This window comes from Mastigoproctus giganteus, chromosome 13, assembly GCF_048544385.1.
Source record: "Mastigoproctus giganteus isolate SK-2022 chromosome 13, ASM4854438v1, whole genome shotgun sequence".
Lineage (NCBI taxonomy): Eukaryota > Metazoa > Arthropoda > Arachnida > Uropygi > Thelyphonidae > Mastigoproctus > Mastigoproctus giganteus.
This window is the reverse complement of record NC_143587.1, coordinates 148905151-148923282: the sequence shown is the minus strand read 5'-3', so window position 1 is coordinate 148923282 and position 18132 is coordinate 148905151. Positions and strand designations below refer to the sequence as shown.

Below are 18132 nucleotides of genomic sequence, written 5' to 3'. Positions count from 1 at the left end.
ACCTATAGTACTTAGTACCATGCATGGGCTGGAGGAGAAGTATGGGGGGGATGCCGGAATCTTTGCTCTAGAGACTAAACATGGGTTTCACCACTTCAAGCCTCCAATAAGCAAAGTGGTGGTATTTCACCGGTTGATGAAAGTCATCTACCACCTATCCTGTAAAACCAGCATGATATCTCATCATCATTCTATAATATTCGAGTGGTATTGCATTATCTTGTTTATGGTCCCTGAAGCTTGTCACACATTCTCTCAGGTATGATAAGCTAAAGCTTGCTAACTGCAAGTCTAAATTTGTGATGGAACTGATATTCAGGTGATATCAAAGTGGACCAAATTTCAGTGAAGTTCAGTCATTCTGCAACAACACAACCAAATCCTCTGTTTGCATCTTCATGATGGTGGTATTTTTAATAACTCTGGCTATACCCAGTGCCACCTTAAGAATAAAGCCTGATCACTGCGTCATTTTTGACATCATCAAAAGTGGGCCCTAAGAAGTACATTAAGCTACATTGCTGCACAGAATTGAGAAAAGCAAAAGCAAGAGTTGAATGTAAATCTACTTTATTTTCTGTGCATAGAGGAAAGATAATGCATGTTGCAAGGGACAATATGAAAAAATAAATAAGTAATAAATAAGTAATAAATAAAAATAATTCAGTTTTGATACTTAACTATGATAATTTTTGCTAATCATAACATTCTGGAGAAATGAGGCAACACATTTTATAGTTAGCTATTTCATTACATTTTGAATGTTTTACATGTAATTTGTAATCCAACTAATGTATACATTTATTCGTTAAATCTAATAATTTGATTACTATAGTGGAACAGAAATTATTTTACTTTAAATTTAGCTCTTTTTTCAATGTCTGAAGTTTACGTTTATGTGTTGCTTTTAATACATCATTTTCTTTTTACAATAATTGTTGAGAAAAAAATTGATAATGGTATTAATTAACAAAATTAAAATTATTTCTCTGAAATACTTTTTCTATTAATTGAATTATTATCCCTCACAATTGCTACAACTTTATAACCAATTTTCTCCAAACCCACAATAACTTTTTTCAAAACTGAATGCAATTTTCTGCAGTAATTTTTTTCATGGATAAAATATAAATGACATCTTTGTAATTTGATAATAAGCTTTGAATCATAAATACATAAGCACTTCAAGCTGAATTGGTACTATCAAAAGTATGCTTCCACCTTTGCAATCAATATAAGGTTTCAGGTGAATTTCATCAATCATTAAACTAACTTTGCATTCTGAAAAATTTAAAAAGGGGTCAATTTCTGTTTAGCATACATCAAAATGATCCTCTTGCTGTCATCTGGACTTTTTGTGTTTAGAGAAGAGCAGCACCTACGAATCATTCTTGGATGAGGGAGAAGACAGAATGCAGAATGCTATAGAAATTTGTAGGTATATGGAAATATCGAAAACACCAAAGATTAATACTTCGGTGGAATATCTGTATACATTCTTTTCACATTCTAACAAATGTTCGCATATGAATTTAAACACTGATGCTCTCTCGCTATTAATGTCTTAGTATTTAAAATAAAAGAAATATTATTAACATCACTGTTGTTGGCAATTTATTGGTATCTGTTCTAAGATGCCAGTAATCTGATCGAATCTATTCACCTTCAGAAGTTCCAGTGACTTTGACTTGCCTAAATTATCAATTTCAGCACTCTGTACAAATACCGACAACATCAAACCTTCACAATCACAACTGAACAGGCAATGGAAGGTGCATGCTGAAATATTAAATATAGAAACATAATACAAATTATTTTTTGAAATCAGTTGCCAGCATCCAGGTACTCTATGTCTATTCAGGCACTCTGCTAGTTGTTGGTTGGTTGGTTGGTGTGTTGTTTAATGGCACAAGGGCTGCTAAGGCCATATTGTGCCTTCTGCTAGTTGTGCAAACATATGAAATTGGAGCTTTTTCATAATCACATTTACTTTTCAAAGTTTTTTTTTTCTTCTAATCTTCACTTCTTTTTGGGACTGTCTCCTGTAAATGCCTGTGATGGCAAATAGCTTGGACAGTTCAGAAATTGTAATGAAACAGCTCCGTGAATTAATTTTGGATGCTTGAAATCTACGGTGATTCTCATGTTTTTCCCATCAAATTTAGATGTCCATCTAACTATCTGGGATGGCAAGAAATGAACCTCACATACCTGTAACAATATGAAGTATATAAATAAAATATTATGCTCTCTTCCGAATTTCACTTTACTTGTTATTAGCATCTCATAGACAATTGTTATTAGCTTCTACAACTAAAGATACCTCAGTTCACATACACAAGCCTATAGTTTATCAAAGGTTGCAAATAATTACACTTAGTGTATTTATCTAAGCTAAAAGTTTCAATAAATAAAATTAACATTACATATTGTACAAATATTGAGATTTTTTGATTTCTTAAACAAGCATGCACTTTTCTTCGGTGTATCCAATACATGAAATGAATATTTTATATATAAATGAAACCACAAAAGCCAAAATGCTGACAAAATTTCCTTCTATATTCTGACAAGAATACAACTGTTTCATTTCCTTATGATAGCTAACTGTGTGATTAGATAAATGTACTATATTGTCGTTTCATTAATGTTAAATTACCATTATTTAAGACTATTATTAACGTACCACAAACTTATTTTAGCAAACTTACCTTTGAATGTTAGGATGGCACAAAATCTTTCTTTGGTATTGCTTTCAACCATTTGTTAGTTAAAATAGTATCCTTCAACAGAAAGCCAAAGATGTACTTTCGGACCACCTTTATAATTTCCATGACATCCAGGAATACATTTTCCAGGCATTATCATTAAAAATTTCAAAGCACTTTTATGAAATGAAATAGCACAAGACACAAACACAACAGCACTAATAACACGAACAAAAGCAATGAACAAAGGCAACAAAAGGCTGAAGCTCTACTAGAACTTGACCTTTACCCCTTGGCCCACTTAACACAACGGATTAGTCCACAGATGATATAGTAAATTGACTTTTCTTAATGTACCCCCATCCCCATGTGCAGGTTCAGAAACACTGCACCTAGTATAGTGGAAGTGACCACTCAGGTATGAACGGGTTAAAGTGTGAACCCTTTCTTACTTTAAAAGGTTAAAGTAAGAAAGGGTTAAAGTGTGGTATCCACATAACACAGAGTAATGCCATTCCTCTGAGTCACCAGGAAATACTAGGTGGTAAGTGACTCTCATTAACTGGAGCAATACCACAACTTTGCTGATTTGAGGATTGAAGTGGTGTAAAACATGTTTAGTCTCCAGAGCAAAGCTCTAGCAACCATCTCTTGCTTCATGTAGTATGAATGAAGTCTTGTAAGGTTATGATGGGCATCATGGCAAGATCAAATCTTCCTTACATTTCAAGGGTACAGGTCTAAAACTGAGTTCACAGGCTGGCCTTCGAGTAGTCCCCTGAATCAAACTTATAGATAACTCCCTAGGAGGAGTCTGGATCAGCTAGAACATAATCTCACTGCCTCTAACCTGCCAGATGGCGATTGGAAAGAGTATGAGCACAGTGTATGCAGGAGGCACTGTCAAAGCCATATTATATCAAAGAGCTAGGTATATTCTTGCTATGTGTTTGCCATATTAGCATTAGCATAGGCATATGATGCAAGAAAGCAAGCTTATACAGCATCATCCAAAAAAAAAAAAAAAAAAACACTTCCATTTCACCCCTCTGTTCATTCGAAATACCTGTCCAGCTGAGCCTTAAATTTATTTAGGCTATCAACTTCCACAAGGGATGGAAATCTGTTTCACCAACCAACTACCTGCTGGCTAAAGGCAAATTTCCACACATCTGTCCTAATCTGTCTTTCCTCAATCTGAATTTATGCCCTCTCGGGTGATTATTCTGAGCAAGAGGAAGAATCCCATTGGCATTGAGCATCCTCAAACCATTCAAGGCTTTATACACCTCTATTAGATCAACTCGCCGGTGCCTAGTCTCCAGACACTTTAATTTGCAAAACTTAAGCCTTTCTTCGTAAGAGCAATGCTTTGTTCCATTCACTAATCTTGTTACCCTTCTTTGTACTCGTTCTAGCAGCTCTACATCCTTCTTGAAATGAGGCCTCCAGACCTGTATACAGTACTCAAGGTGTGGCCTGACCATTGCCTTATATAAGGGAATAATTACCTCCTTATCCCTGATAGAAAAATTCCTGTATATCATTGACAAGACACCATGAGCTACTCTTGCAGCCCGTCTGCACTGCTCAGAGAACTTCATATCTGCCTGCACAATTATCCCCAGGTCCTTTTCATTCTCTATCACTGTCAGTGTGGTACCACAGAGTTGATACGTTGCTCTGGGGTTGCTGTTTCCCATATATAGTACTTTACATTTGTCAATGTTAAACTTCATTTGCCACCTCTCAGCCAATCTGCTCAAACTTTCCAGATCCAGTTGCAGCAGCATAGCATCAGTAGTGTCCTTAACAACCCTGCCAACCTCTGTATCGTCTGCAAACTTGGACATTAAGCTACATATACCATCACCAATATCATTTATAAATACAGAAAATAATAATGGACCCAACACTGAACCCTGAGGGACTCCACTAATAACATTAGTCCACGATGAGCAGTGTCCATTGATTACCACTCTCTGTCTTCTCCCACTCAACCATCCCTTTATCTATAGCAGCAATTTGCCTCCAATGCCACACTGCTCCAATTTGTGCAGCAGTCTTCCATGTGCAACAGTATCAAAAGCATTTCTAAGATCCAAGTATATAATATCAAAGATATTTTCTGCATCCAATTCTTTTGTGATTGAATCATAGTATCCAATCAAATTGGTCAGGCAAGACTTTCCCTTAACAAAACCATGCTGTGTCCGATCTATAACTGAAGTCTTATCTAGATGATCCTGCAGTGCTTCTTTAACCAGTGCCTCCATTAATTTTCCTGGAACAGAAGTTAAACTCACAGGTCTATAATTTACTTGTGTCAGCCTTTGATCCTACTTTGTGAATTGGGGTCACATTTGCACATCTCCAGTCTATGGGTACCTCCTCTGAGTCCAAGGAAGCTCTCATAATTATGGCTAAGAGTTTGCTTACTTCCTTTGCTGCCTCCTTTAATATAACTGGATAGATCCCATCCACCCCAGGTGCCTTTCTTGTGTTTATCTTCAACAACTTCTCCTCTACTTGACTCTCAGTTATTACAAGATTATCTAGCTTACTGCCAGAGTTTAATACACCTCTGGCAAACCCCTCGCTGAATAACTCCTCATGTGTGAATGTCGATGCAAAATCTTCATTTAGTTTGTTAGCTACCTGAGCAGGATCATCAACAGTTGAACCATCGATATCAAGTGGACCAATCTGATTCATCCCCTTCCTTCTAGAGTTTACATAAGTAAAGAACTCTTTGCTGTTTTTCTTTGCATCATTTGCCAAAGATTTCTCGTAATCTGCCTTCGCCTGCCTAATCTCCTTTGTAACTTGGTTACAGACCAGCTTATATCCATCATAGGCTTCTGTGTCACCCATTAATTTATATGTATCCCATGCATTTTTCTTCTCTACCATATGTCTCATTAGTTCATCTGACATCCATTTAGGCCTAAACCTTGAACAATATTTCTTTGTTGGTATGTAAAGCCTAGTAGCTTCCAAGATAAGTTCTTTAAATGCTTACCATTTTGAATTTGCTGTTGGTAACATCATCAGTTAAATTCTATACAGTCCCACTGTATAGAATTTAAATACTGTCTCAGACCACCATAGTCACCTTTACAAAAGCAAAAACCCTTCCCTTTACCCCTGATGGTAGTTACCTCTTTGAGTAAATCCCACTACAGCACACTGTGATCACTACCACCTAGTGGTTCCTTTATCTGCAGATTCTTAATGCATGAAGAATCACTACTGATAATCAGATCAAGAGTATTAGTCCCTCTAGTTGCCTTCCAAACATGCTGATTTAGAAAACAATCATCCAATAATTTCACAAAAGCCCTGCTAGTGTCCTTTCACTTCAAAGATTTTACTTGCATATATGTCCACTCTGATGTTCCCTATCAGAGACTTAGTAATTTGGAATTTCCTCTTTTTGATCTTCTCTGGCTTAAAATCTCTCTACCCCATTCTGACAAATTCATCTGTCTTTATCATTCTGCCAACTCCAATAATCACTTTGAACTCTTGACTTCCTTTCTCTGAAACTCTACTTTCTCCAATCCAACTTCTTTCTTATGTGAAGCAATTTAACTTAGCAATTTCAACATTCACAACTGCAGCTGGCTTCTGTTTTCTAGTCAAACAGCCTCTGCTGGACAAAATGCTGAGGCCTTTACAATAATGAATGACCTGACCTTGCAGACACTGTTCATTTACCTACCAGAATAGAAATCCTTCAATCCTTCTAAATCTTAGTCCTGTCTTATATCTCGCAAAAAGATTTCTTCTGCTCCTATGCTTATCTTCAATGACACTCAGATTTCTAGACAAGATCACATATCTCTATTAGTGATTACCCTGACTTCTAATCTGTCTTCATAAGCATATTACAAATATTGCTAACTCTACATCTAAAAAATGGATGTTCTCTTTCACTCCGAAATTAAAAGGGGAAGTTTCTCAAAGTTTTCTCAGAAAGTTCCTCAAAAATGGAAATCAGAAGTCAGAGAGTTTAATTAATGATTCATTTCTAACAAAGTCTCTCCACTCTCTGTCTCATAGACGTTCTGTTTTTGCTGCATGCCTTTTCTATAGATACTTCCATGGGCACGTTCTTCTGAATTGGCTTCTATAATATTCTCTCTCTCTCTCTCTCTCTCTCTTCTAAACCAATCCAAACATGTGCCACACTAATTGGCACTCTTTTACTGTCCAACTTCACACTCACAGAACCAACTTTTCTTCCTCATTTATTCCTTCAACTTCTGTTTTCTGGAACAACCTCTCTTCATACATATTTCTTGAAAATTACAACCTACAGAAATTTAAATCTAATGTCAACAAGTATCTACTTTCATCTTCTCAATCTTCAACCCACACAGTGTATTAAGCTGTTGTTGTTGTTGTTATTATTTGGTTTTTAGGAGGATTAGCAACTAAGGCCATATTGCTCCGGGGATATGCGGTGGTCATTCTCTGACCTTTCTGCATCCTCCACATTTGGTGGCTCACAAGCTCGAACCCCGGTCTAATCAAGAAGCATGTGCTATGCACTGCTGCTCCTGCCCACCTGGCTACGGAGGCGCCACTGTACTAAGCACTATAAGTTCTAATAACTTTCATGTTTGGGGTTTTCATGAAAAATTATCCATGGACAAATTCAATGGAAAGGTTTTGCAAACCTCAAGTAGTTGCTCTTCATATTTCTAATGCATCACATTAGCATAAAGGTCTTCTAAGCAAACCTCCACCTTATGGATTGTCAACCATTTTTTGCAATTGGGTATCCAAATTTCTCTCCCACCACTCACTGCTGGTAATGGTGGATCCAACTTTTCCTCTAATGCTTATTTTCTTCATAGTTCAGTTCTTTCTGCATCTTCTTTCCTCTTATATGTTAGTGACCTTCTTCCACTGACTGGATATCTTATCCATAGTTTTGCAGATGATAGCACCTTGCATTCCATCTTCCAGTTTGAGAAACCTTCCACTACACAAACAGCTTCAGCCTCTTGTGTATACCAATTCCTTAAATGCTGATTTCCATGTAATTCTCCAATGGGACAAAGGTAACTTAGTTATTTTGAATCCTAAAACTCATTTCTGTCTACTATCTCACTAAAAGGAGTCTACTTCTCCTATGTTTATGTTTGATGACACTCAGATCTCTAGACAAGATGGCATCTCCCTTAGGGATACCCTGATTTTTAATTTCTCTCTCTCTCTCTCTCTCTCTCTCTTTCTTGGCATAAGCACATCACGAATATTGCTTTCTCTACATCTAAAAAATAGAATTTTCTCTTTCACTCTCCACATCATTACTTTCTTCTAACCAACTACTCACTCTGTACAAATCTCATATCTATTCTGCCATGGAAGTATCCCCACATCTCGAGTGGTGCATTCAAAATCAATCAATCAATCAATCACTCTCTCTCTCTCTCTCTCTCTCTCTCTCTCTCTCTCTCTCTCTCTCTCTCTCTCAGGCTTCTAGATTCCATTCAAAAGAATGGAGCCTAGAAGCCATCAGTCAGATTAATTAATGATCCATCTCTTACAAAGTCTTTTCCCTCCCTGTCTCTGCTGTATGCCTTTTCTATAGATACTTCACCGAGTACCATTCTTTTGAATGGGCATCTATAATTTCCCCCTCTCTTCCAAACCAGGCCAAACGTGTGCCGCAACCAATTCTCTTACTGACCAACTTCAAACTCACAGAACCAACTTTTATTCTTCCCCATTCATCCCTTCAATTTCTGTTTTCTAGAACAACCTTCCTTCATGTGTATTTCCTAAAAATTACAATCTGCAGAAATTCAAGTGTGATGCGAATAAGTACCTTCTGTCTTCTAAACCTTCAACCCATGTATGGTAGCAAGTACTATGGGTTCTAATACCTTTTGCACTTTGGGTTTTCATTAAAAAATAAATAAATAAGAGCATCACCTGCTGCTATCTGTCTTCACTTCCTATTCAGCAGTGGTATGGCATACAATCAGTTAACTCCAAGGAAGAAAAGTGTAATCACTGCTCTTAATAGGGAGGATTTTTCTAGTAGACATATTTCCACAAAACTCATCTGCAATCAGTCTACTGTGTCAACGTTACTTACAATGAAAATTGAGACTGGAGATATCAAAAGAAAATCTGGAACCAGAGTGAAATGGAAAAGTACCACAGTACAGGAGAGAATTTTTAAGCACGTATGCATGCCCCTCTGATTGTTGTGCAAGCTCCACCAACATAAAATTCACACAGAAGGAACATACGTACTGGGGTAAATCAAATGATAGAAGTGTCCAACAAAGACTTGTAATGAGCAGTCTGAAAGCATATCAACCTTGTAAGAAGCCTTTGTTAATAAAATCCTTGAGGAAAAAATGATTAACATGGGCTAAAGAACATGCTAAATAGTAAACTGAGTACTGTGAATCTGTAATATTCTCTAATGAATCCAAATTTAACCTCCATGCATTGGATGGTAAAAGCAACATGCAGCTTAGATCTAACAAAGCCTATTATCCTGACTGTGTTCAGTCAACAGTAAAGTTTCCATTGGGCCAGATGTTCTGGGGATGCATAATGAGAAAAGGAGTGGGTTGAATGCATTTTGTACAAGGTACTGTTAATAATAACTAATATCCAAAACTTTTAAAGGAGCCCCTTCTGCCAGTCAATAGAGACCTCTTTCTTTTGGGAACAAAAATCTGTTTTCCAACATAACTCTACACTTTGCCACACTGCACATAAGGGTAGTACTTGTCACGTAATCATTTAATACAATTTCCAGAATGTTAATTATAACCTGTTTCAAACACTGCTTTATCAATATATTTTTTTTCTTTAGGTGAAGATCTTCATGCAAGACTCTTATAACCCTCATAATCACCAAAAAATAGTTCCAATTTGAACCTGACTGAAAACTCCTGGAGTGTTATGGGACAGAAAACTGCTGCTAAAAAGCCATCAAGCAAGATAACAATTGCAAGAAACCATTATTCATGTCTATTGCCGTATTCTAAGCATTCAAATTACATCAAGAATTACACCCTATACTAGACAGGTGCAAGGCAGTAATCAAAGCTCATGGTGAGCGAACAAAATAAGTAATATCTGTTATAGGGGGCCTAATGGTATCACAACCATATTTGTTTGCTGCTGGTATATTTTTTCCCATCTTATTACATAATGTTAATTTCAAACATTGGCCACAATGAAATGGCATTCATATTCGTAATGACATATGTGTAAACAGATTTTCTTTAATTTATTTGCTTATCAACAAAATGCATAACACTATTTTACATCAATATATAACAAATTTGAGGCTACAGTGGCAATTATTTCAGTTGTAATACTTTTTTCTGGAGAAAATTTACAGTGATACAATTTATGTGCTGTAGTATTTAGAAATAATGTAGCATTTAGAAATCCTTCATTAGATATATTTTCCAGATATTAAATAAGGGCTTTATTCTTGAATATCTTTCATTATTACTAAACACAATCCTTTGAGATTTACTGTAATTATCTATTACGTTACTTCCACTGAAATATCACCAACGAGTGAAGGAATTTTTTAAACAGCATGTTTACACTAGGGCCACAACTAATCTCAAGCAGAAGTGTGAGGATTTTCCCTGTAACGTATTCTACCTTATTTTTAATTCAGCAAAGCATGAAACCAGATCCACAAACACTTCCACAGATATGAGTCCAAACTAATAACCCCAAATTTTTTTCTTAGATACTGCTCCAGGGATGCCAATTTAAACTGTATATTTTGCTTTCAAGCATTAGCATTAGTAGAGGCATATGATGCAAGAAAGCAAGCTTATGCAGCATCAGCCAAAAAAAAAAAAAAAAAACCCTTCCACTTCACCCCTCCGTTCGATCGAAATACCTGTCCAGCTGTGCCTTAAATTTATTTATGCTATCAACTTCCACAACAAGGGATGGAAGTTTGTTCCACCAACCAACTACCCGCTGGCTAAAGGCAAATTTCTGTACACCTATCCTACATCTGTCTTTCCTCAATTTGAATTTATGCCCTCTCATGGTGATTATTCTGAGCAAGAGGCAGTATCCCATCAGAATTGAGCATGCTCAAACCATTCAAGGCTTTGTACACCTCTATCAGATCACCTCGCCGGTGCCTAGTCCCCAGACACTGTAATTTGCAAAACTTAAGCCTTTCTTCATAAGAGCAACCCTTCGTTCCGTTCACTAATCTTGTTGCCCTTCTCTGTACTCGTTCCGGCAGCTCTACATCCTTCTTGAAATGAGACCTCTAGCCCTGTATACAGTACTCAAGGTGTGGCCTGACCATTGCTCTTATACAAGGGAACAATCACCTCCCTATCCCTGCTAGAAAAATTCCTGTATATATCATTGATAAGACACCATGAGCTACTTCTTGCAGCCCGTCTGCACTGCTCAGAGAACTTCATATCCGCCTGCACAATTACCCCCAGGTCCTTTTCATTCTCTACCACTGTCAGTGTAGTACAACAGAGTTGATACGTTGCTCTGGGGTTGCTGTTTCCCATATGTAGTACTTTACATTTGTCAATGTTAAACTTCATTTGCCACCTCTCAGCCCATCTGCTCAATCTTTCCAGATCCTGTTGCAGCAGCATAGCGTCAGTAGTGTTCTTAACAAACCTGCCGACCTTTGTATAGTCTCCAAACGTGGACATTAAGCTTGATATACCATCATCAATATTATTTATAAATACAGAAAACAATAATGGACCCAACACTGAACCCTGAAGGACTCCACTAATAACATTAGTCCACGACGAGCAGTGTCCATTAATTACCACTCTCTGTCTTCTGCCACTCAACCATCCCTTTATCCATAGCAACAATTTGCCACACTGCTCCAATTTGTGCAGCAGTCTTCCATGTGCAACAGCATCAAAAGCCTTTCTAAGATCCAAATATATAATATCAAAGTTATTACCTGCATCCAATTCTTTCATGACTACATCATAGTATCCAATCAAATTGGTCAGGCAAGACCTTCCCTTAACAAAACCATGCTGTGCCTGAGCTATAACTGAATTCTTGTGAAGATGATCCTGCAGTGCTTCTTTAACCAGTGCCTCCATTAATTTTTCTGGAACAGAAGTTAAACTCACAGGTCTATAATTACTTGTGTCAGCCTTTGATCCTCCTTTGTGAATTGGGGTTACATTTGCACATCTCCAGTCTGTGGGTACCTCCCCTGAGTCCAAGGAAGCTCTCATAATTATGGCTAATGGATTGCTTACTTCCCTTGCCGCCTCCTTTAATATAACTGGATAGATCCCATCCACCCCCGGTGCCTTTCTTTTATTTATCTTCAACAATTTCTCCTCCACTTTACTTTCAATTATTACAAGATCATGTAGCTCACTGCCAGTGTTTACCTCATCTAATGGCATTACCTTTCCTGAATAACTCCTCATGTGTGAATGTAGATGCAAAATCTTCATTTAGTTTGTTAGCTACCTGAGCAGGATCATGAACAGTTGAACCATCAATATCAAGTGGACCAATCTGATTCATCCCCTTCCTTCTAGAGTTTACATAAGAAAAGAACTACTTGCTGTTTTTCTTTGCATCCCTTGCCAAAGATTTCTCATAATCTGCCTTCGCCTGCCTAACCTGCTTTGTAACTTGGTTACAGATCAACTTATATCTATCACAGGCTTCTGTGTCACGTGTTAATTTATATGTATCCCATGCATTTTTCTTCTCTGCCATATGTCTCATTAGTTCATCTGATATACATTTAGGCCTAAACCTTGAACAATATTTCTTAGTTGGTATGTAAAGCCTAGTAGCTTCCAAGATAAGGTCCTTGAATGCTTCCCATTTTGAGTTTGTTGTTGGTAACATCATCAGTTGGTCCCACTATATAGAATTTAAATACTGTCTCAGACCATCGTAGTCACCTTTACGAAAGCAATAACCCTTCCCTTTACCCCTGATGGTAGTTACCTCCTTGAGTAAATCCCACTTCAGCACACTGTGCTCACTGCCACCTAGTGGTTCCTGTATCTGCAGATTCTTAATGCATGAAGAATCACTACTGATAATCAAATCAAGAGTATTGCTCCCTCTAGTTGCCTCCCGAACATGCTGATTTAGAAAACAATCATCCAATAATTCCACAAAAGCCCTGTTAGTGTGTGTGAGTGATGACCAACCCAAAAATTTCAGTCAATATCCTGGAAATTAAAATCCCCCATTATAAGACTCTCTGATTTACTGGCCCAATCTATTTCCCTGTACAGTTTCTTATTATACTCATCAGAGTCATTAGGCCTATAGCACACTCCTACTCTCAATTTTGATCTCCCAATGCTTATGTCACACCATACTGACTCGACACTGCACTGTCCAGCGATGTTGACTGGCTTCACTTCCTTGGATTTTATGTGTTTCTTAACTAATAGCATAACCCCTCCTCCCTTCCTATCCTGTCTATCCTTTCTGTAGACGTTGTACTCCCCAAATTCCAGTTCTGCATTACTTATATCTGTGTGATACCACGTCTCTGATATCCCAACAATATCCACCTTTGATGCTTTGAGCAATACCTCAAATTCATCAAATTTATTTACCAAACTCCTAGCATTGGTGTACACGCAAGTATACATGCACCTGTTCTTTTTCTTAGCTACCCTAACACAACCCATGTGTTTACTTGTACCCCAATGACTCCCAGCAGTCTCTGAAATATCCTGCATCTTATTTTCCAGGCTTCTGCTCATTCCAATAGAAGCAGTGCAAGAATCACTTTCACCTCTGTCAGTGGCTACTGTTAATCTATTAGTCCTTATATCCCCCCAGTCTAGCAGTTTTCCGACCCACCTAACACTGCCTCGATAGCATCAGCAAACATTCTTGCACCCGTTCTATTTAAGTGTATCCCATCCCTGTAGAAGCAGTCTCTCCTGTTAACAAGTACAGATCAGGCTGAAAAAAATTCTACCCCTTGAGCCTTGCACAATCTTTCCAGGGCCGAATTGATCGACAGGGCTCTCATCATATACTCTTTCCTATCGTGTCTGGGCAGAATTGCAGACACTTTCAAATTCAACCCTAATTCACGGCTTTTTTTCAACAGTGACCTGTACTTGTTAAGTAATTCTGCCGGTCTCCTACTCTTAATATCATTAGTGCCAACTATATCACCTTTTGTACAGCTATATACGTTGTATATACATGTACAACTATATCACCTTTTGTGCCCTTAAAAGATGATATCCACTCTACAACATCATCAACCGTTGCTCCTGGCAGACATACCCTGGTCCTGTTCCACCTATCCATTTTACAAAGCATGTTTCCCGTTTCCCTGACAATAGAGTCACCAACAACTACAAGTTCCTTTGGGACCAGCGCATTCTGGCTTGGGGACTGCCGCTGTGTTGCGTGATGCCCAAGTGCAAGCTCTGGCGTTGATGTGGGCAGCTAAGAGCTTGATGGGCCCTCACTTTTAATCCTTCGAGGGCATCACCCTGGGTTTAAGTACTTACATTTATTTTTCCACATATTCCATTAGTTTATATATTTTTTCTCCACCATTGAACCAGAAACCATATTTTCCTCACTTAAAAATTACTTCCAGCTTCCAAGGGCCATTTCTTGATGACTGCAATGACAGTGTCAATTGCTAAAATGTTCCCCACAAATGCCATTCCTCACAAGCCAAAGAGGTGAAAGTGCAAAGCAAAGAATGTATGACAGATGTGGCAAAACAGCCCACCCTCTGTTTTCTCAATTTTCTCCCATAGCAGGTTTTTCACCGTGAACAGCAACGTTTTATTGGGAAGAAAATTGTAAAATACTCCTGTTTCATCCAATTTGAAAATGTCTTTTTTGTTTCATATTCACAAAGAATTGGTTGCACCGATTCCAACCGGTCTAGGGTTTTATCCTTGTCAGCTCCTCTAGATACAGCACAGACTAAGTTTTGATCTGTAGAGCATTGAAGCTAACTATTGCTACACTTAAAATCACTGTGGACATACAGCCACAAAACTCATCTGCAATCAGTCTACTGTGTCAATGTTACTTACAATGAAAATTGAGACTGGAGATAGCAAAAGAAAATCTGGAACCAGAGTGAAATGGAAAAGTACCACAGCACAGGTGCGGTCTCCATACATGAACACAGTATTCAAAGTGTGGTCTAACAATAGCCTTATATAATGGGACTTTGACATCCTTATTTCTACTATCAATTGTTCAATAAATCATCAATAGGACACCATGGGCCTTCCTAGCAACCCGTCTACAATGCTTGGAGAACTTCATGTCTGACCTTATCGTAATACCCAAGTTCCTTTCCTCCAGTACTGGGTTCAGTTGAACCCCACCAAGTGAATAAGTTATTTTGGGATTACTGTTTCCCAGGTGTAATACCTTACACTTTGTTGGATTAAAGCATAGCTGCCATTTTTCTGACCATTCCTGAAGTCTATATAGGTCTCTCTGAAGAAGCTCAGCTTGACAGTGATCATTAACTACTCTACAAATTTTAACATCACCTGCAAATTTAGACATCACACCCTCTATCCCTTCATCAATGTCGTTTATGAAAATTAAAAACAACAGTGGTCCTAATACTGATCCTTGGGGAACCCCACTTCTTACATTAACCCAATCTGAGGAATAGCCATTTATCACAACCCTTTGCCTCCTGCCCTGAAGCCATCCTTGGTATTTTCATTCTGCAAGGCAGTAACAGAGCTAAGTGAGTCCATGAAAATTATGCTGTTTGCTATCTGTTTATGTTTGATTTGGTTTACGGCAATCGAAATGGCTTGTAATTCGGCAGTAAAAATACTGCATTCTTTTGGGAGTTGTTGGATGAAGGTATGATCCTCAAAATGAATTGCAGCTCCTACACAAGTCTCTGATTTAGACCCATTTGTATATATGAAAGTGTTGTGGATATTGTTCTTTGTATACTGCATATAACTGTGGATTTGTTCTTGATAGTGTTTTTCCTCCAGGTTTGAAAATACATAAAATATATGGGTTGAAGTATGCACCATGATTGAATGGTCATGCAATTGCAGTAGCTATGTTGTCATAATCAAGCTCTTGGCTTAGTAGTAAATCTTTCAGACAGATGTTAGCAGGTCGATTCATCCATGGATGGGCTTGGTATATGTTTTCCCAGTTATATGAAAACAGAAAGTCTCTATTGGATGATCACTGATAGATTTTATTTTGACGGCATAGTGTAATAACAAGTTCTGTCGTCTAAGCTGTAATGAAGGTTACTTCATTACAGCTTAGACGACATTACTTCATTACAGCTTCATAAAGGCTTTGTATAGGTGAAGTTGGGAAAGCTCTGAGTGTTATACGGAGTGCACTGTGGTGTATGGGGTCTAACCATCTCAATGCACTTGGTTTCGCTGAGTCGTAAACTGCTGCTCCATAATCTAGTTTGGAATGAACTATAGATCGATAAAGTTTGAGAAGTGTATATCGACCTGCTCCCCAAGTTGTTGCGGAAAGAACTCCGAGAATGTTTACTTTCTTTAAGCAAGAAAGTCTGAGTTGTTTAATGTGATCAAGGAATGTTAGTTTCTTATCCAAGAGAACTCCTAAGAATCTTATGCTTGGTACTCTGGGATAATATGTCTGTCAAGTTTCAATTCAGGATCAGGGTGTAGGTTTCATTTTCTACAGAAGTGTATACACACAGTTTTTTGTGTGGAAATCCGGAAGCCATTTGTTTGAGCCCATTTGCTTATTTTGTTTATTGTTCTTTGTAGCTGCTGTTCTATACTTCGCATATTCTGATAGTGATGGGAAATGCTGAAATCATCAATGTATAAAGCTGCATCAAGATTCTTGGAATGTGCTCGGTTACTGTATTTATTTTAATAGCAAAAAGGGTAGTGCTAAGCGCAGACCCCTGAGGCATGCCTTCTTCTTGGATGAAAAAACCTTTGAAAGGGTTGTCTGCAGCCTAACTTGGAATGTCCCGTGTTGCAAGAAATTTTGAATATATTTCGGAAGATGTTCACGTAAACCAAGGAGGTATAGGTTTTGGAGAATTCCGTAATGCCATGTCGTATCGTAAGCTTTTTCTATATAAAAACAAATCATGACGTGTTGTTCCTTTTGGATGAAGCCATTCCGTACACTGTTTTCTAATTTGATAATTAAATATAGCGTTGAACAATTTTTTTTCTGAAACCATGCTATGCTGGATAGAGAAGGTTATTTCTGTTTAAAAACCATGTTAAACGAGAATTGATAATTTTTTCCATAACTTTTCCTAGGCAACTTGTTAAAGCAATTGGACGGTAGTTGCGTGGGTTAGAGAAACCCTTTCCCCGTTTTGGGAAAGCTAAAATTATTGCATGATGCCAACTATCTGGAAACTGGTTTCTTTGGAAGATTTTGTTATACAATTCAAGTAATGCCATTTGGGATTGGTGGCCAAGTTCTTTTATCATCGTGTAATCGCTTTGCTTTGTCTGTGACAGAGCTGTTCTTAATTCATGAAAAGTTAACGGAAGGTTGTACTGTTCAACATTTCTTGTGGAAAAATTCAGTTTGTGTTTTTCTATTCTTGCCTTGTATATTTGAAAACTAGGAGTATATGATGTGGTTGCTGATGTTTTGGCAAAAGGTTTCAGCCAGTGCATTGGCTATTTCTGAAGGCTATGCAGTGATTTGTCTATTCCAGTTTAAGGTTGGAGGTGGATTAATCTGTTATCTGCCATTCATTTTGCTGATTTTATTCCAGACAGTTTGAGATGGTGTGGAACTTGTTAAAGTGCAAATTTTACCCAGGATGCTTTCCTACTGGCTCTTCTAACATATCTGGCTCACGCTCATGCCTTTTTGAATAATACAAGGTTCTCTGCAGTTAGACATCTTCGGAAATTATTGCAGGTTTTATTTCTCTCTTTTATCGTGTAAAGGTTCTTCATTCCACCATGATTTTGGATGTGTTGGAAGGTGTGATGATGTTTTTGGAATAGTCTGCTCAGCAGCTTGGATTAGTTTATTTGTTACATATTGTACTGCTGCATCTAACAGTTTTTGCTTGATAATATCTGCGTCTAATTTCGCAATAGATTTATACTTTTCCCAATCCGCTTCATTTACTTTCTATCTGGGATTTCTACGTGACTGACATGTGGTTCCTAATATCATGGTAATGATTATCGGATAGTAATTGGTGCTGAGAGGATCTCTGTATACAGACCAATCAAGTATTGGAAATAATGTTGGAGAGCATATTGATAGGTCGATAGCTGTGCTCTTTCCCGATGGAAGATGCGTGTATGTATGTGTGCCGTCGTTCAACAGGGTTAAGTCATTCTGTTCTATCCATTTTTCAATCTGTTTTCCTCTCTGGTTATATGGCTATGTTATCCCACAAAGGGTTGTG

The 18132-nt window shown here is 37.8% G+C and overlaps 1 protein-coding gene across 3 annotated transcripts in view; it reads right to left on the bottom strand.

Annotated features, from left to right (window-relative positions):
* Nucleotides 1-18132, bottom strand: part of LOC150076514 (trafficking protein particle complex subunit 11-like) — a gene marked incomplete at its 3' end in the record, with an annotated part of 510629 nt that overhangs the window by 273566 nt on the left and 218931 nt on the right.